At 46.7% G+C, this 21,425-nt stretch overlaps 1 protein-coding gene across 1 annotated transcript in view; it reads right to left on the bottom strand.

Annotated features, from left to right (window-relative positions):
- ATXN7 (ataxin 7) overlaps positions 1 to 21,425 on the bottom strand; it is a 182,800-nt gene that overhangs the window by 137,407 nt on the left and 23,968 nt on the right. Inside the window, exon 2 of the mRNA XM_075321370.1 lies at positions 19,218 to 19,320. The gene's annotated coding sequence lies outside the window, so the exon portion shown is untranslated. The remainder of the gene's footprint in view (positions 1 to 19,217; positions 19,321 to 21,425) is intronic.

Below are 21,425 nucleotides of genomic sequence, written 5' to 3'. Positions count from 1 at the left end.
GAAGATCTGTATGGAGGAGTGACCTGAAAGATCTGGAGAACATCTGTATGGAGGCGTGACCTGAAAGACCTGGAGAAGATCTGTATGGAGGAATGACCTGAAAGACCTGGAGAAGATCTGTATGGAGGAATGACCTGAAAGACCTGGAGAAGATCTGTATGGAGGAGTGGGCCGAAATCCTTGGGATCGGTGGAGGTCCCACCTGATCTGTCGGTTATCCCTTTTTAATGATGGAAATAACCCTTTAACTTTCCGCAATCCCAAAAATCTACATCCCAAACGCCTAATGGCCATTTATTAAAGTAACAGCAGAAAACTAATAGTGTTCTGCTGCTCTCCAGATGGCTGTGCGGCACATGAAGTTGCACATTGCTCTGCGGATGCAAATTGATGTCCCCGAGTAATAATATTTAGCCTGAACAGCGGCGACTAACAAGCACGCCATTTACTTAAGTCCCATGTAATAATAAGTGGTGACAGATTTGCGGCAGCTCCTTCCCGGCTCACTTGCTGATCGCAGGGTCTGAGTTTGTGCGCGGCTCTCCGGATCTACAATGCTGCACATGATGGGACCTATTTTCAACTGAATTAATCACGTTTTTATGCAAATCCTTGGTTGCTAGGCAACATCATTACAAACACAATGGTTTACTCTACCCCGATTAGACATGACGGTTGTACGATGGCGGTGACGCTGCCGGGACCGGCCTCCTAAAGTCATGTCTCACGTGCTAAATAATAGCTAGATATTGTTGCATCGACAGTCAATGTAATATTACGCTGGATGACGAGGATCCCGCCAACTCTGGCGACATTATATTTACATTATGTGTATGACAGATACAAAATTGTAAAATATTTGTTAGGAAGTGTATTGGCAAAAAAAGAAAAAAAAAGGCAACATGAATAGAACGGGACCTCAAAGGGGTATTCTGCTAAGAATTTTAAGTGACACCATCCTGGTGGTGCGATGGTTTGGTCGCCCATCACCATCCCAATACAGTCCATATTGGTGCCATCTTTGTACTCTTAGGGTATGTGCACATATAGGCATTTGGTGCAGATTTTTCCAAATCATTAGAAAGGGAAAAATCTGCAGCAAAAACGCTGAAAGGATTGACATGCCGCACCAAATCTGCAAGGGGAAAATACGCAATGTGTGCATGAGACTTCAGGGTTCTCATACGCTTTGCTGGCATCATTGAAACCCTTCAGGTTTTGTCAGAAAACTGCACAGAAAAAAAAGGGGACAAAAATGCGTCAAAACGGTAACTTGTGAAGAGGCCCTAACAAAGCCCTGGATATGGCGGAGCCTCACAAACGGGTAAGTTGTGATATTGCAGTTCATAGCACAAAGAGCACAAACTAGGGGACAACGGAAAAAGAACACGAGTATATATATATTTATTATATCTACACATTTATATATATAAATTATATATATATATATAAGTATGAACACATACATATATCTCTACATATATAATTATACTATATATATACAGTATGAGTGTGTGTATATTTACACACACACACACACACACACACACACACACACACACATATATATATATATATATATATATATATATATACACACACACACTCATACATATAAATACTCTCTCCCTCTCTCTATATCTGTCTATATATATATATATATATATATATATATATAGTCTATATATACATATAGAGAGAGAGAGAGAGAGATATATATATACATACATACACATATATAAAATATATGTATATATATATTTATTATATAATATATATAATATGTATGTATATATATATATATAGATGTATATATATATATCTATATGTGTGTATATATATATATATATATATATATATATATATATATATATATATATATATATATATATACACACACATATATAAAATATATGTATATATATATTACACACACGAAAACACACACATTCATGCATACATACATACGGTACATACAGTTAGGTCTAGAAATCTTTGGACAGTGACACAATTTTGGCGAGTTGGGCTCTGCATGCCACCACATTGGATTTGAAATGAAACCTCTACAACAGAATTCAAGTGCAGATTGTAACGTTTAATTTGAAGGTTTGAACAAAAATATCTGATAGAAATTGTAGGAATTGTCACATTTCTTTACAAACACTCCACATTTTAGGAGGTCAAAAGTAATTGGACAAATAAACCAAACCCAAACAAAATATTTTTATTTTCAATATTTTGTTGCGAATCCTTTGGAGGCAATCACTGCCTTAAGTCTGGAACCCATGGACATCACCAAACGCTGGGTGTCCTCCTTCTTAATGCTTTGCCGGGCCTTTACAGCCGCAGCTTTCAGGTCTTGCTTGGTTGTGGGTCTTTCCATCTTAAGTCTGGATTTGAGCAAGTGAAATGCATGCTCAATTGGGTTAAGATCTGGTGATTCACTTGGCCATTGCAGAATGTTCCACTTTTTTGCACTCATGAACTCCTGGGTAGCTTTGGCTGTATGCTTGGGGTCATTGTCCATCTGTACTATGAAGCGCCGTCCGATCAACTTTGCGGCATTTGGCTGAATCTGGGCTGAAAGTATATCCCGGTACACTTCAGAATTCATCCGGCTACTCTTGTCTGCTGTTATGTCATCAATGAACACAAGTGACCCAGTGCCATTGAAAGCCATGCATGCCCATGCCATCACGTTGCCTCCACCATGTTTTACAGAGGATGTGGTGTGCCTTGGATCATGTGCCGTTCCCTTTCTTCTCCAAACTTTTTTGTTCCCATCATTCTGGTACAGGTTGATCTTTGTCTCATCTGTCCATAGAATACTTTTCCAGAACTGAGCTGGCTTCATGAGGTGTTTTTCAGCAAATGTAACTCTGGCCTGTCTATTTTTGGAATTGATGAATGGTTTGCATCTAGATGTGAACCCTTTGTATTTACTTTCATGGAGTCTTCTCTTTACTGTTGACTTAGAGACAGATACACCTACTTCACTGAGAGTGTTCTGGACTTCAGTTGATGTTGTGAACGGGTTCTTCTTCACCAAAGAAAGTATGCGGCGATCATCCACCACTGTTGTCATGCGTGGACGCCCAGGCCTTTTGAGTTCCCAAGCTCACCAGTCAATTCCTTTTTTCTCAGAATGTACCCGACTGTTGATTTTGCTACTCCAAGCATGTCTGCTATCTCTCTGATGGATTTTTTCTTTTTTTTCAGCCTCAGGATGTTCTGCTTCACCTCAATTGAGAGTTCCTTAGACCGCATGTTGTCTGGTCACAGCAACAGCTTCCAAATGCAAAACCACACACCTGTAATCAACCCCAGACCTTTTAACTACTTCATTGATTACAGGTTAACGAGGGAGACGCCTTCAGAGTTAATTGCAGCCCTTAGAGTCCCTTGTCCAATTACTTTTGGTCCCTTGAAAAAGAGGAGGCTATGCATTACAGAGCTATGATTCCTAAACCCTTTCTCCGATTTGGATGTGAAAACTCTCATATTGCAGCTGGGAGTGTGCACTTTCAGCCCATATTATATATATAATTGTATTTCTGAACATGTTTTTGTAAACAGCTAAAATAACAAAACTTGTGTCACTGTCCAAATATTTCTGGACCTAACTGTATATATATCTATTACATACACACACACACGGCCAAAAGGTGTTGGCACCCTTAAATTATTCCAGAAAATGAAGTACGGTATTTCTCCCAGAAAATTATTGCAATTACACATTTTGTTATACACATGTTTATTGCCTTTGTGTTTATTGGAATAACACAAAAAAACAGAGGGATAAAAAGACAAATTGGACATAATTTCACATAAAACTCCAAAAATGGGTCAGACAAAATTGTTGTCCCCCTCATCCTAATATTTGGTTTCACCCTTTGGAATAAATAACTGCAATCAGTTTCTTCCTATACCCGTCCACAAGCTTCTTACTCCTCTCACCTGGAATGTCAGACTCTTCTTTATAATCTGCTCCAGGTCTCATATCTTCTCTTCTCTTCTCCCAACAGCAATTTTCAGATCTCTCCACAGGTGTCAATGGGATTTAGATCTGGACTCATTGCTGCCACTTCAGGACTCTCCAGCGCTTTGTTTCCATCCATTTCTGGGGACTTCTTGAAGTGTTTGGGGCCAATGATCTGCTGGAAGACCCCTGATCTAGGACACACACCCATCTTTCTGGATCTCTGGAAATGGACTTGTAATCTTGAGATTGTTGATATTTTTCAACAATTTTGCTTGTGTAGTCCTCCGACAGTTCTCTTCTCCTCTTTCTGATCTCCATGCTTAGTGTAGCACGGACACACAATGCATAGATTGAGACAACTTCTCCCCTTTTTTCTGGTTTCAGGTCTGATTTTCATATTGCCCACACCTCTTACTTGCCACAGTTGAGTTTGAACGAGCATCAAAAAGTTGTTTACTAACAATTTTGCAAAGATGTCAACAATTTTTGTTCGGTCCATTGTTGGGTTTTGTGTGAAATTATGTCCAATTTGCCTTTTTTTCTTAAGTATTTTTTTGTGTTGTTCCACTACACACAAAAGAAATAAACATGTATATAACAAAACGTGTGTGATTGCAATAATTTTCTGGGAGAAATACTTCACTTTCTGCAACAATTTCAAGGGTGCTAACACTTTTGGCCATGATGGTATACCTATTAATAATAAGAAAAACTTGAAGTTTGAATTACTCATGTCCCAAACCCCCCCCCCCAAAAAAAACAAAAAAAAACAACAGACAACTATACAGTTTAGGTATTGCCGTAATAGTAATGACCTGAAGACTCGTGTTGTGTGGTCATCTTAACGATACAATCAATACTGTATAGACAAAACCCTGAAAAGCCATTGCGGAATTGCATTATGTTTCCCCCCCATTTCATCCTACTTGAATTTTTTTTTCTGTTTTTTTAGTACATTATATGTGTAGTGCCCGGTCCCAGTGCGGCCACCCCTCATGCCTTGGCAGGGGCACTGTTCTCCTCACCTGCCGAGCGGGCCCATGTGCAGCTTACCTGCCCCAGCCTCCTCCTGCTTTCAGCCCATATGCAGGGCTTCTGGGCATGCCCGAAGGGTGTGCACGCGGCCAGGCCCCCTGTCTTAAAGGGCCGGCGTCCTATTACCCGGAAGTAACCTTTGAGGTCAGCAATCTCCCTGTAGGTATTTAAGGCACTCTACCCTTAGGGGAGGGTGCTCAGCAACGTTGCCTATCCATCGTGCGTTGCTAGTTCTCAGGTCCTGTACCCGTCACTGTGTCTAGTCCTGCATCTTGTATCCTAGTACCAGTTACCTGTACCCACTAACCTGTGTCTCTTCCTTGAGCCTGTAGTTACCTCCACCTCCGTTCTGCCACATCTAAGTCATCACCTCCGAGCTGCCACATCTAAGTCACCACCTCCGAGCTGCCACATCTAAGTCACCACCTCCGAGCTGCCACATCTAAGTCACCACCTCTACGAGCTGCCACATCTAAGTCACCACCTCCGAGCTGCCACATCTAAGTCACCACCTCCGAGCTGCCACATCTAAGTCACCACCTCCGAGCTGCCACATCTAAGTCACCACCTCTACGAGCTGCCACATCTAAGTCACCACCTCTACGAGCTGCCACATCTAAGTCACCACCTTCATGCTGCCACATCTAAGTCACCATCTCCGAGCTGCACATCTAAGTCACCATCTCCGAGCTGCCACATCTAAGTCACCACCTCCGTGCTGCCACATCTAAGTCACCATCTCCGAGCTGCCACATCTAAGTCACCACCTCCGAGCTGCCTCATCTAAGTCATCACCTCCGGGCTGCCTCATCTAAGTCACCACCTCTGAGCTGCACATCTAAGTCACCACCTCCAAGCTGCCACATCTGAACAAATCCATATCAGACTTCTGAGACTCTCTTGTCCGTAAGAGCTAATACCACTGGTCCTGGCTATTGTGCATTCAGGCTCCCCGGGGCTGCGCCTGACTGTCCCTGTATAGGGGTTACCTCTAGGTTAGCTCCTCCAGGGGTGTCCGGTGTACGGTCCAGTGGGTCCAATCCCGGACGCTCACCACTCCTCAGAGACCATAACAATATGGTAAAATGAATGGCATCATTCAAAACTACTCGATGCTAAAAACAAGCCCTGATGTAGCTGTGTCAATGGAAAAATAAAGAAGTTATGTCTTTTGGAAGAAGTTGAGGAAAAAAAAAAGTACAAATACAAAAGGAGTTCACGTCTTTCTATATTTTTATGGCATTTTTAGTTTCACACTGAGGTTGTTTTTATGTTTTACTTTTACTCCCAACCAGTTTTAATGGCCCCTTAAAAAATAAATATACAATTACAAAAAAAAACAAGAAAAAAAAAAAACAAACAATTGTTAACATAAAGGTGCACTTTGACCACTTACATCCTCACCCAATTTAATGGCAGGTGCGCATTGTTGCTATGAAAAACTTCTAGTAACATTTTTTTAACAAGTTTGAAGTAACTTTTTCCCAATGATGGAGCACAAAAAAATAGAAGAACGTTGTGATATATTATTACTATAATGCATTTAATGTTTGCCCGTCCTTTGGACTAAAGGAAAACAACTATTGACATCCCCTTAATTGTATTCCTACAGTGTAATGGGCCAATTGCTCCCCTCTCCATGCTGAGCAGCCCTCGTTATGGTGGGACATTTTGTGCCCATTATCAGAGCCGGACTGGGACTCGCTCCATGCCGGAAGGAGCTGGAGGGTGATTTGAGGAGAGTAACATGGTCACGATTCTCTCTCTACGTACTCGTACTAAAATTGTGTCAACTAGATGAAGCCTTTCATTATAAGCTTTACTTTGTCTCCTGTTTAGCGTAGCCCCCCAAGACTCAGGTGACGGGTCTACAGAGCTCTAATAATCTCCATTTGGCGGAAAGCTGAATCCAGAGGGCGAGTATATCTTATGGCAAAATTTTTTTGTGAAGAATCACTTTCAATATCGCTAGCTATGAATGTGGCATATAAGTGGTGCGGTGTCCATTTGGGCACCCAGACACGATCGCTGGTGTTGATGGCAGCCGCAGACCTGTTGCCGCTATCTTGGTGCTCCTGTGAAGCCCAGTCATGGGAGATCTTTAATTTTTCTCTGCAAAATATGGAAACGTAGGTGTCACATAGAGTTTTGCTCAAAACACGCAGAGTATCATGACGGCATCAGACGCTGTTCACACTACAGATTCTGACACTTCACACTATGGTTTCTTTGGTGTTTCTTTATTACACAGGCAGGCTCGGGCGTAGACCAGCTGTGTGCTGGTTATTTTTCGGATCACAAGTTGTTGGAAACCTATCACAGTTTCTTCCAACCTTTTTAAAATGGTGGAATCTGTCTTCCCATGCAGACTATAGCTTTGCTGTGCGGGTCTTTGACCTTTTGATTCCCAGTCCTGTTGGTGATTATATTGCGTGGTGCTTGGTAGTTGTTGTGGAATTCTTTCATCGTCTTGTTGTTTCCTTCCTGTTCTTTTTTTCCTTCTTACCACGAAAGGGTGCTTTACATGCTGCGACATCGCTAACGATATATCTTTGGGGTTACGGTGTTTGTGACGCACATCCGGAGTCGTTAGCGACATCGCAGCGTGACAGCTAGGAGCGACGATCAACGATCGCAAAAATCGTTGATCGTTGACACGTCGCTCCTTTTCATAATATCGTTGGTGGTGCATGCCGCTGGTTGTTCATCGTTCCTGCGGCATCACACATCGCTATATGTGACGCCGCAGGAACGACGAACATCTCCTTACCTGCGTCAACCGGCAATCAGGAAGGAAGGAAGTGGGCGGCATGTTCCGGCCGCTCATCTCCACCCCTCCTCTGCTATTGGGCGGCCACTTAGTGACGTCGCTGTGACGCCGAACGCACCTCTCCCTCGAAGGAGGGATTGTTCGGTGTCTCCAGCAACGTCGCTGAACAAGTATGTGCGTGTGACGCTGCTGTAGCGATGTTGTTCGCTACGGCAGCAATCACCACATGTCGCAAGAGCGACGGGGGCAGGTGCTATCGCTCGCGACATCTCTAGCAATCGCTAGCGATGTCGCAGCGTGTAAAGCACCCTTTACTGTCTTATACCTCTGTGTGCGTGCAGTCAGATAGAGTTTTGTTTTCCCCCTGTTTGTGTCACAGTCGTCTCCCTGATGTTTTGAGCCTCCCATCTCAACCTAGACTTCTTATGTAAACGAAGTTTCTTTTCCTTTGGCGTCTCATGAGTTAATTTCAGTTTTGTTGCCAGCAGTTTTGAGCAGGACAGGGCAGCTATTGCTGCTTTGGGCCCTCACCCATTTAGGTTAAATACTGGAGCTTTCCCAGCAGTATTTGCTGCTGTTAGAATTAGTTTCTACTCTGGCCAGCCTGGTGGAAGGAGCTGCTGAGGTTTTGTCTTGTGCCCATCCATCTGCTACTTTAGAGTCTGTCTGCTACGGTGTAGTTTGGTGTTTTGTATCCTTCTGTGTATCTCCCTGTCTTAACTTTCCCTCCGTGTGTATTAGTGTAGTGGCGAGTCTAGTGAACTCGTCAGAATACTCACTAGGCAGGGTGAGTTTATGGCCAGCTGAGGGTCCTGCACACCGACTGGTTGAAAGAACTTGTATAGGGATGCTAGGGAGCTCAGGAGTCAGCTTGAGGTGAGTTCAGGCGGTGCCCCTTCACCCCTCTCCCTAGCGGCAGTGACCCCGGTGTTCCCCCTTTTTGTTTGTGGTGTTTTTGTAGTACGTCAGACGCCAGTCGCTCTGAACGCGTGTGTCGCGTAGTACATACGGACATCTCCTACTCCGTGTGTGACAGTTTGTCTATCTCTGTCGGCTTTATCACTCCTGCCCCGGCCCTCCCCATGGGTAGGGGGTATAAGATTAGGGCTGGTCAGGAGCAGGGCCAGGAAGGAGGCTCAGACATCCTCACCTTCAGAGGTAACTCTGAGATAAGGGATAGCTAAGGTCCCCCTAGTCTGAGGGACAGTCTAGGAACCCCGATGCCCTGTTCTCCCTGTTCACCATGACAGCAGGATATAAAAGATAGGCCCAAACACATGGGTCCTTCAACAGAAAAAAAATAAAATAATGAATTATTATTATTATTAATAATAATAATAATAATAATAATAATAATAATAATAATAATAATAAAATAAGATTTTGGAAAATAGCAAAACAAACCACATCACTTTTCTTTTTTTTTCTTTTTTTTTTACAAAGGTTGCAATTTTTTAAGAAACTAAAATAATAATAAAAAAAAACCTTACAAATTTAATACTGCTAAAAACTCTACTGACCGGGAGAGTTATATTGCCGGACACTGAACAAAGCACCGCGAAAGAAAGAAAAATAATGAATTTCGCCAATTTTTTCCCCAAAAAATAAAAAAAAAAAAAAAAAGTTTTCCATGACGTACAATGTGTGAATGGGAATGTTACGCATCTGGCTGGGGATGAGTGAGGATTCTGGTATCTGCCCTGAGGCCGTACTCCTCTCTGGATGCGGATTTCTTACCTGTATGAATAGGAGATTGACCTGCTAATGGGAGCGCGGACTGACTGCTCTGCCGGAGAGCGGCACGCACAGTACAAAGGTGTTTTGTTCTGAGAAGCTACGGGTGTCATCAGGACAACATGAGCACAATGACTGTACAGCTACGTAAAGCGCACACACAACTACAATGAGAGAGAGAAGTGCAACACTGCGGTCACGTGCGGCACATTGTGATGCTGGATGACGGCTACTGCATCCCTCACGGCACGGCTGCGGTATAACAGTGTGCAAATAAAAAACTAAATATATTAGGGTCCAACACTCAACACCCTCCACCATCAGCAAACAGCTGCCACTGTGGCCGATGTGCACAGTATACTGCGCCACACAGTGAGTAGTGGCCATTATCAGTACTGCAAGTCAGTGCCTGTTAAAAGGAACCTGTCACCAGAATTTTCGCTATTAAACTAAAAGAATCCCCTTCTGCAGCTCCTGGGCTGCATTCTAGAAAGGTTCATCTTCCTACTGGCCCCCCTTTCAGACCTAAATAAACACTTTATAAAATCTTACCTTTTGCTATGGTAATGAGGTTTGCTGGCCCGGTGGGCAGGCTGTATTTCGTCCGTTATTCCCCCTCCTGCCGCTGTTGGCCGTCCCCCAGTGTTTATTTACATAGATGAGGCCGCCGCCCTTATGTAACGCAGTGCTCCTGAAGTCTCGCGCATGCGCAGTGGCACTATCGCGGGACTGAGCACTGTTGAAATCGCGAGCGCCGGTGATGTTATTGCGCAGGCGCGAGATTATGGGCGGGTACTTGGATGACGCTGGTGATGAAATTGTCATCACCAGTGTCATCCAAGTAGCATCCCATAAATCTCGCGCCTGCGCAATAACATCACCGGCGCTCGCGATTTGAAAACAGTGCTGTCCAGCGATAGTGCCACTGCGCATGTGCGAGATTATGGGCGGCTACTTAGATGACGCTGGTGATGACAATGTCATCACCAGCGTCATTCAAGTACCCGCCCATAATCTCATGCCTGCGCAATAACATCACCGGTGCTCGCGATTTGAACAGTGCTCAGTCCCCGATAGTGCCACTGCTCATGCGCGAGACTTCAGGTGCACTGTGTTACATGAGGGCGGCGGCCTCATTTATGTAAATGAACACTGGGGGACGGCAAACAGCGGCAGGAGGGGGAATAACGGACGAAGTACAGCCCGACCCCGTTGCCAGCAAACCTCATTAGCATACCAAAGAAGGGAATTTTGTTACTTACCGTAAATTCCTTTTCTTCTAGCTCCAATTGGGAGACCCAGACGATTGGGTGTATAGCTACTGCCTCCGGAGGCCACACAAAGCACTACACTTAAAAGTGTAAGGCCCCTCCCCTTCTGCCTATACACCCCCCGTGGGATCACGGGCTCCTCAGTTTTAGTGCAAAAGCAAGAAGGAGGAAAGCCAATAACTGGTTTAAAAACAAATTCAATCCGAAGAACATCGGAGAACTGAACCATTTAACATGAACAACATGTGTACCCGGAAAAACAAAAATCCCTAAGACAACAGGGCGGGTGCTGGGTCTCCCAATTGGAGCTAGAAGAAAAGGAATTTACGGTAAGTAACAAAATTCCCTTCTTCTTTATCGCTCCTAATTGGGAGACCCAGACGATTGGGACGTCCAAAAGCAGTCCCTGGGTGGGTAAAATAACACCTCGTGACAGGACCGTAAAAACAGTCCTTTCCTACAGGTGATCAACCGCCGCCTGAAGGACTTGTCTACCTAGGCTGGCGTCCGCCGAAGCGTAGGTATGCACCTGATAATGCTTGGTGAAAGTGTGAAGACTCGACCAGGTAGCCGCCTGGCACACCTGCTGAGCCGTAGCCTGGTACCGTAATGCCCAGGACGCACCCACGGCTCTGGTAGAATGGGCTTTCAGCCCTGAGGGAACCGGAAGCCCAGCAGAACGGTAGGCATCAAGAATTGGTTCCTTGATCCACCGAGCCAAGGTGGATTTGGAAGCTTGCAACCCTTTACGCTGACCAGCGACAAGGACAAAGAGTGCATCCGAGCGGCGCAGGGGCGCCGTGCGGGAAATGTAGATTCTGAGTGCTCTCACCAGATCCAACAAATGCAAATCCTTCTCACATTGATGAACTGGATGAGGACACAAAGAGGGTAAGGAGATATCCTGATTGAGATGAAAGGGGGATACCACCTTAGGGAGAAACTCCGGAATCGGGCGCAGAACCACCTTGTCCTGGTGAATCACCAGGAAGGGAGATTTGCATGAGAGCGCTGCTAGCTCGGACACTCTCCGAAGCGAGGTGACCGCTACTAGAAAAGTCACTTTCTGTGAAAGTCGAGAAAGGGAAACATCCCTCATAGGCTCGAAAGGCGGCTTCTGGAGAGCAACTAGAACCCTGTTCAGATCCCAGGGCTCTAACGGCCGCTTGTAAGGAGGGATGATATGACAAACCCCTTGTAGGAACGTGCGTACCTGAGGAAGCCGTGCTAGTCGCTTCTGAAAAAATACAGATAGCGCTGAGACTTGTCCTTTAAGGGAGCTGAGCGACAAACCTTTTTCCAAACCGGATTGTAGAAAGGAAAGAAAAGTAGGCAATGCAAATGGCCAGGGAGAAACTCCCTGAGCAGAACACCAAGATAAGAATATCTTCCACGTCCTGTGGTAGATCTTGGCGGAGGTTGGTTTTCTAGCTTGTCTCATGGTGGCAATGACGTCTTGAGATAATCCTGAATACGCTAGGATCCAGGACTCAATGGCCACACAGTCAGGTTCAGGGCAGCAGAATTCCGATGGAAAAACGGCCCTTGAGACAGCAAGTCTGGTCGGTCTGGTAGCGCCCACGGTTGGCCTACCGTGAGATGCCACAGATCCGGGTACCACGACCTCCTCGGCCAGTCTGGAACGACGAGGATGGCGCGGCGGCAGTCGGACCTGATCTTGCGCAGCACTCTGGGCAACAGTGCCAGAGGTGGGAACACATAAGGGAGCCGGAACTGCGACCAATTTTGAACTAAGGCGTCTGCCGCCAGAGCTCGGTGATCGTGAGACCGCGCCATGAAGACTGGGACCTTGTTGTTGTGTCGGGACGCCATTAGGTCGACGTCCGGCATCCCCCAGCGGCGACAGATCTCTTGAAACACGTCCGGGTGAAGAGACCATTCCCCTGCGTCCATACCCTGGCGACTGAGAAAATCTGCTTCCCAGTTGTCCACGCCTGGGATGTGAACTGCTGATATGGTGGATGCCGTGTCTTCCACCCACGTCAGAATTCGCCGGACTTCCTGGAAGGCTTGCCGACTGCGTGTCCCACCTTGGTGGTTGATGTAAGCCACCGCTGTGGAGTTGTCCGACTGAATTTGGATCTGCTTCCCTTCCAGCCACTGCTGGAAGGCTTGTAGGGCAAGATACACTGCTCTGATTTCCAGAACATTGATCTGAAGGGTGGACTCTTGCTGAGTCCACGTACCCTGAGCCCTGTGGTGGAGAAAAACCGCTCCCCACCCTGACAGACTCGTGTCCGTCGTGACCACCGCCCAGGATGGGGGTAGGAAGGACTTTCCCTTTGACAATGAGGTGGGAAGAAGCCACCACTGAAGAGATTCCTTTGCCGCCTGAGAAAGGGAGACGTTCCTGTCGAGGGACGTCGACTTCCCGTCCCATTGGCGTAGAATGTCCCACTGTAGTGGACGCAGATGAAACTGCGCGAAAGGGACTGCCTCCATTGCTGCTACCATCTTCCCTAGGAAGTGCATGAGGCGTCTCAAGGGGTGCGACTGGTCTTGAAGGAGGGATCGCACCCCTGTCTGTAGTGAACGCTGTTTGTCCAGCGGAAGCTTCACTATCGCTGAGAGAGTATGAAACTCCATGCCAAGATATGTTAGCGATTGGGTCGGGGTCAGATTTGACTTGGAAAAGTTGATGACCCACCCGAAACTCTGGAGAGTCTCCAGTGCAACGTCCAGGCTGTGTTGGCATGCCTCTTGAGAGGGAGCCTTGACAAGCAGATCGTCTAAGTAAGGGATCACAGAGTGTCCCTGAGAGTGCAGGACTGCTACTACTGCTGCCATGACCTTGGTGAAGGCCCGTGGGGCTGTCGCCAGACCGAAAGGCAGAGCTACGAACTGAAGGTGTTCGTCTCCTATAACGAACCGTAGAAAGCGCTGATGCTCTGGGGCAATCGGCACGTGGAGATAAGCATCCTTGATGTCTATTGATGCTAGGAAATCTCCTTGAGACATTGAGGCGATGACGGATCGGAGGGATTCCATCCGGAACCGTCTGGTTTTTACGTACTTGTTGAGAAGTTTTAGGTCCAGAACGGGACGGAAGGATCCGTCCTTTTTTGGCACCACAAACAAATTGGAGTAAAAACCGTGACCTTGCTCCTGAAGAGGAACAGGGATCACCACACCTTCTGCCTTTAGAGTGCACACCGCCTGCAGAAGAGCATCGGCTCGGTCGGGAGGCGGAGACGTTCTGAAGAATCGAGTTGGAGGACGAGAACTGAACTCTATCCTGTACCCGTGGGACAGAATGTCTCTCACCCAACGGTCTTGGACCTGTGGCAGCCAAATGTCGCCAAAGCGGGAGAGCCTGCCACCGACCGAGGATGCGGAGAGAGGAGGCCGAAAGTCATGAGGAAGCCGCCTTGGTAGCGGGTCTTCCGGCTGTCTTTTTTGGGCGTGACTGAGCCCGCCAAGAATCTGAGTTCCTCTGATCCTTTTGAGTCCTTTTGGACGAGGAGAATCGGGACCTGCCCGAGCCTCGAAAGGACCGAAACCCCGACTGTCCCCTCCTCTGCTGGGGTTTGGTTTGTCTGGGCTGAGGTAAGGATGAATCCTTACCCTTGGACTGTTTAATGATCTCATCCAACCGCTCACCAAACAGTCGGTCACCAGAGAATGGCAAACTGGTTAAGCACTTTTTGGAAGCAGAATCTGCCTTCCATTCCCTTAACCACAAGGCTCTGCGTAAAACCACAGAGTTGGCGGACGCCACTGCCGTACGGCTCGTAGAGTCCAGAACCGCATTAATCGCGTAAGACGCAAATGCAGACATTTGAGAGGTTAAGGATGCCACCTGCGGAACAGATGTACGTGTGACAGTGTCAACCTGTGTAAGACCAGCTGAAATAGCTTGGAGTGCCCATACGGCAGCGAATGCTGGAGCAAACGACGCGCCGATAGCTTCATAGATGGATTTCAACCAGAGCTCCATCTGTCTGTCAGTGGCATCTTTAAGTGCAGCCCCATCCTCCACTGCAACAATGGATCTAGCCGCAAGCCTGGAGATAGGGGGATCCACCTTGGGACACTGGGTCCAGCCTTTGACGACGTCAGGAGGAAAGGGATAACGTGTGTCCTTAAGCCGTTTGGAGAAACGTTTATCTGGATAAGCGTGATGTTTCTGGACTGACTCTCTAAAGTCAGAGTGGTCCAGAAAAGAACTCAATTTACGCTTGGGATATCTGAAATGGAATTTCTCCTGCTGTGAAGCTGACTCCTCCACTGGAGGAGCTGGGGGAGAAATATCCAGCATTCTATTGATGGACGCTATAAGATCATTCACTATGGCGTCCCCATCAGGTGTATCCAAGTTGAGAGCGGTCTCAGGATCAGAATCCTGATCAGCTACCTCCGCCTCATCACACAGAGAGCCTTCCTGCTGGGACCCTGACCAGTGTGATGAAGTCGAGGGCCGCTCATAGCGAGCTCGCTTAGGCTGTCTGGGACTGTCGTCCGTGTCCGAACCGTCCCACTGGGATGCATGGGACACCCCCGGAGCCCGGGGCTGTTCCAACAGAGGGGGACCAGGGAGCAATGATTGAACAGTGCCCATGGTCTGAGTTACTGGTCTAGACTGCAACGTTTCTAGAATTCTAGTCATAGTCACAGACAATCTATCAGCGAAAGCTGCAAACTCTGTCCCCGTCACCTGGACAGTATTCACAGGTGGTTCTCCCTGGGTCACCTCTAGCAGAGGCCCCGGCCGAGCAGTTGCCACAGGGGCCGAGCACTGCACACAGTGGGGGTCAGTGGAACCTGCCGGTAAAGAAGCCTCACATGCGGTACAAGCAGCATAGAAAGCCTGTGCCTTGGCACCCTTGCTTTTTGCGGATGACATGCTGTTGTCTCCTCTGAGCAATCTAGGAGGGTATATAGCCAGGAAGCACCAGCGACCGTACAGTGCAATGTATAGCGTACAAGCATAAAAATACAAATGTACACTTCGGCACTAGTGGGTTCAGCACCAGAGGCGCCGCTTACCGCCCGCTCAAACGCGGGTGTGTGGTCGCCAGAATCCCGTGTCTGGGTCTCCCAAAACTTGTCTCCCCTCTCCAGCTCAGACTGCACACAGGAATGGCTGCCGGCGTTCTGTGAAGAGGGGCGGACCGTGGGCGTGCCTCAGACAAAGTGCGGGAAACTGGTGTCCCACTGTGCCCAGTGTGAGGGCTGGAGTATGTAAAGTAGACTCCAGCCCTCTGTGCTGACATTCTGCACAGCGTCCCGCCCTTCCCCTGACTGGCAGGCCTGGGGGCGGGAACGAAACTAGGCCGCAAAAGCCGGGGACTCGAGTAATAAGCGCGGCCGTCATACATGCACGGCCAGCGCGGAAGTCCCCGGCGCACCACAAGTCCCAGCCGCGCCGCAGCAAACTGACAGCAGCGGCCGGCGCGGCAGTTCCAAATACATATACTCCTTCAGCAGAGCTGTAGTGAGCAGTGGCACAAGCGTGCGCGCTGTTGTCCCCGGCGCACTAACACACCCAGCAATGCTGCAGTGTGTCTGCGTCTGTGTGGGGACACAGAGTACCTTGATGAAGCAGGGTCCTGTCCCTGACGATACTCAGCTCCATATGCAGCAGTTCCTTTCAGGGGCTGTGGATGGAGCACGGTCTCAGTGCCTGGAGACCGGTAAAATCCCACTTCACCCAGAGCCCTAAGGGGGATGGGGAAGGATGCAGCATGTGGGCTCCAGCCTCCGTACCCGCAATGGGTACCTCAACCTTAACAAACACCGCCGACAAAAGTGGGGTGAGAAGGGAGCATGCTGGGGGCCCTATATGGGCCCTCTTTTCTTCCATCCGACAAAGTCAGCAGCTGCTGCTGACTAAACAGTGGAGCTATGCGTGGATGTCTGACCTCCTTCGCACAAAGCATGAAAACTGAGGAGCCCGTGATCCCACGGGGGGTGTATAGGCAGAAGGGGAGGGGCCTTACACTTTTAAGTGTAGTGCTTTGTGTGGCCTCCGGAGGCAGTAGCTATACACCCAATCGTCTGGGTCTCCCAATTAGGAGCGATAAAGAAAGGTTATATTTTATAAAGTGTTTATTTAGGTCTGAAGTTTGCAGATAAATAGGGATACCCGTTGACATAGGTTAGTATGCAATGTCTTTTTTTAGGTGGATTCCACATGGAACCTGCCTGAAAAGGGCTACCGCCCCCCCACAAAAAAAAAAAAAATAACTAACATGTGTACTTGTCGCTTCTTTTAAGCACTTCAGACTGTGTGACCGGTCCCTTCTTCAGGCGTCTTCTGCTTGGAAGCTGCCTCTATCTTACATAACAAAAAAAAACCCAAAAAACAACAAAACAAGCAAAAGACGTCAACGCTGGCATCTTCTACTTCAAAAAACCATGTGGGTACCCCATAAAAGATGTCAAGTGCACATATATTTCTTGGAGCAGTGAATACAGGGAGAAAGTGAACTTTTATCCTACCTGTGGCCGATCACTTCCAGTTGGGGTTGTGCATTTAGCTGTTAAGAGTCACGAGCTAACTATACTGCGATCATGGCTGTAATCCCTCCCTAGCACTTTGATTGACAGTCTGCTCTGCAGTGTGTGTGTGCAAATTCGCTGTCAATCAAAGCAACAGCTAAGGATTAAAGCCCCTCCCTGCACTGCCCCAATGACTGGAAGCGAGCAGCTGCAGGGAGGATAAAATATACTTTTCTCCCTAGAGCTGCTGCTCTAATATGACAGCCTAACATGATTTTAACGCTACTTACCTGCATATTAACCCTAAATCTGCAGGTAACATTTCTGGATGTGACTGCCTCCCTTTAAATGCAAGAATTTGCAGCTAAAAATAATTCGTGCTATTTGATTTAATTTAACATTTTGCGCAGTTTGGCTTTTATAGGTTCTTTGTTTCCCAGTGCACTCAACTGTGGTCATAAATCAGCTGTGAGGTGCTCAGAAGAAGACAGATAAAAGGGGAGGAAACTCCCCATCAGGCTGAGCTCACTGACAGAGCCACAATTAACTCATTCTGCAAACAGCAATAGTGCAAAACAGAGGCCACAGAAGGCAAATGGTGCAAATTTTTTAATGAAACCCAATTGCAAAATGTATTTAACCCGTTCGCGACGTGGCCAATTTCCGTTTTTGTGTTTTCATTTTTTCCTCCCCTTTTCCCCAGAGCCATAACTATTTTTTTTTATTTTTCTGTCCCCATGGACATATGAGGGCTTGTTTTTTGCCGTTTGAGTTGTACTTTTGAATGACACCATTCAATTTACCACATCGTATGCTGAAAAATATTTTTTAAAAGTATTATTTTTCTTGTACTTTTCACTGTTCTTAACAGTCCCCATAGGGGACTATGACATGCGGTCTCATCTGATTGCTTGTGCTATATACAGCAGTGCCATAGCATTTCTGTATACAGCAGAAATCACAGTCTCATATGAAGCCCAGAAACAGGAGAGCTGTAATTGCAGTCATGGGGGTCTTCAACAGACCCCCATCTGTTATAGAAACTCATTGGCGACCCACGATCATGTCATGGGGCAAAGATGGACGCTTAGGGGTACTTTGCACGCTACGACATCGCAGGTCCGATCTCGGTGGGGTCAAATCGAAAGTGACGCACATCCGGCGTCTCTGTCGACATCGCAGTATGTGAATCCTTCTACATACGATTAACGAGCGCAAATGCGTCGTTATCGTATGATTGGTGTAGGGTCCGACATTTCCATAATTTCGCAGCAGCGATGGTACGATGTTGTCCCTCGTTCCTGCGGCAGCACACATCGCCTTACCTGCGTCCCGGCTGCAATGAGGAAGGAAGGAGGTGGGTGGGATGTTTACGTCCCGCTCATCTCCGCCCCCCTGCTTCTATTGGCCGCCTGCCGTGTGACGTCGCTGTGACGCTGCACGACCCGCCCCCTTAGGAAGGAGGTGGGTTGCCGGCCAGAGCGACGTCGCAGGGCAGGTAAGTGCATGTGAAGAAGCTGCCGTAGCGATAATGTTCGCTACGGCAGCAATCACAAAATATCGCAGCTTCGATGGGGGCGGGGACTATCGCGCTCGGCATCGCAGCATCGGCTTGCGATGTCGTAGTGTGCAAAGTGCCCCTTAGAATGGCGCTGCCCCATGCCGGCACATGGTAAATCTCACTGTTAGAGTCTGACAGCGGGATTTAACAGGTTAACAATTGCGGGTGGACTCTGAATTTTAGAAGCAGGTCCTGGCTGTAACTCACAGCATGGTAGGGACATTCGGCGATTCTGTGATATCTATGTCCTATGCAAACTGCAATACTAGGGGGGGGGGGGGGATAAGGGACATTGACTACGGTGCAATTTTAAAGCCCCCCCCCACCATGTGGCAGGCGAAGGCCTAGATTTCGCATTTCACATATAGGGCATACCTGGGCGGAAATCCTCCTTTTACGTACCATTCAAGGATGCATTCCTATGGCAAGTTGGTGCGGTCAGCGATCGATTAGAAATTTCTGATAATTTTTCTATTTCTCCGGTTCTTGTATGTGAAGTCTGACTCTGCGGAGCAAAACAGAAAGATAATGAGAACACAGAGAAAAGCCGAAAATTAGAGTAATCATATAGTACATGGCTGAAGTACGATGACACCCCCACCATGCACATCCAGGCTAATTTACATGGGACTTCAATGCTTGATTTCTCAGCACTAGCACAGCGAACTACTGCAAAATAGGTATTTTTTTTTAATAAAAATCCATCATATCAACAGCAAAGTTGACTCAAAGAGGAAGAGTATTTATAGTGGTTTTTAGTGTGGATTTTGGACCAGATCTGATTCAAAACTGTAAAAAAAAAAAACAACAAAAAACCCCCCAAAAATATGTGTGAGAACCGAGGTAGCAATCGGATCAGACTATGCGTTAAACTTTTCCTTTTTGTGGATCCACTTGTGTATTTCACTGAAAAAGTGCAACCAAAACTGCAATAATAAAATCCCGCACTTGTTCTTTCAGATTAATAATTCTGGACTCTAAAATGATAGAAAAAAAAAGACTAAAAAAAAGTTTGGAATTTCACATGAGGAACTTCCTTTTTGATTCCCATTGCACAATCGTCCTCTGTTCTTGTGCTGGAAACAAATGGGGACTGTTGATATTTTTTTGACTTGGCGGCCGTGAGATTTACAAGAATTAATCTGTGCTTATATCTATATATTATATACAGTGTGTCCATCTATATCCTGTCCACCGCCATTAACTTGAGAGCGGCGGCAGCTATAGGCATAGAAGTGGTGTCTAGGTATAGTAAAGTAGCCATGCGCTACGCAATGAAACCACCTATAGCACCACCTGGTGGAAAACAACGGAGTTAGCATTTTTATCTCGAAAACGGGACGAGATAGAGAAAAAAAGGGAATTACAAAGTTGTAGGGCATCATCAATTCAATACGAATCGACACCTTGCATACAGAAATGCTATGATATGAAACCCATGCCCCCCCCCCCCAAACATTGAATGCTGGTCACGAATATGGCGCTCATTAGTGGCCCCCGTCAGCTGCAATGCACATCTGGACTCTGCACAGCATACTGTATCTTGCTGCACGTTGTGCAATATGGTAGGTGACACGTTTGCACAAGCATCTGTGATACGTTGTCGTAGGTCCTGCAATGTTGGTGGAGGGGTCGCATACACCTGCTGTTTGATGTGACCTCACAGAAAGAAGTCCAATGGGGTCAGGTCAGGTGAGCGGAGGCCACTCCACACAGCCACCATACCCAATGACTTGTAGAAAGGTCTCCATAAGGTATCGCTTCACGTCCGCAGCCTTGTGAGTTTTACACGTTCTAATCACAGCATTTCTGTATGCAAGGTGTCGATTCGTATTGAATTGATGATGCCCTACAACTTTGTAATTCACTTTTTCTCTCTATCTCGTTCCATTTTCGAGATAAAAATGCTCACTCCGTTGTTTTCCACCAGGTGGCGCTATAGGTAGTTTCATTGCGTAACGCATGGCTACTTTACTATACCTAGACACCACTTCTATACCTATAGCTGCCGCCGCTCTCAAGTTAATGGCGGTGGACAGGATATGGGTGGACACACTGTATACATACATATATATATATATATAATATATAATGTGTGTGTATGTGTATATATATATATATATATATATATATATATAAAAAAAGCTGAGTGTATGTATGTGTGTATGTCCGCTAAAGGAATCCGAACAGTCGAATTTACAATCACGAAATTTTGCACAGACACTATGTGACTCAGGGAACGTCATTGACTATGTTTGGGCGGGAAAATTTAACCCCGCGCTTTACAGTTACTCTCCAAAAATTCTGCCTTCATTAAACTAAATAGAGGTGGGAGCTATAGGTTATTAATAGCAACTGTCAGTGGTTGCTATAGGACCAAAATAAACTGTTAGTATAGGAAGCTTATGTGTGAGGTAATATGATGTCTGTGGTGAGATGGATAGAGAGAGACAGAAAAAGACAGAGACAGACGGGCAAAGAGACAGCCCGGGCACACAGACAGCCCGGGCACACAGACAGACAGATACACACATAGAGACAGACAGACACACACACATAGAGACAGACATACACACACATAGAGACAGACACACACATAGAGACAGACAC

The sequence above is a fragment of the Anomaloglossus baeobatrachus genome, chromosome 8, assembly GCF_048569485.1.
Source record: "Anomaloglossus baeobatrachus isolate aAnoBae1 chromosome 8, aAnoBae1.hap1, whole genome shotgun sequence".
In the NCBI taxonomy this organism is placed as follows: Eukaryota; Metazoa; Chordata; class Amphibia; order Anura; family Aromobatidae; genus Anomaloglossus; species Anomaloglossus baeobatrachus.
This window is presented reverse-complemented; position numbering and strand designations above follow the sequence as displayed.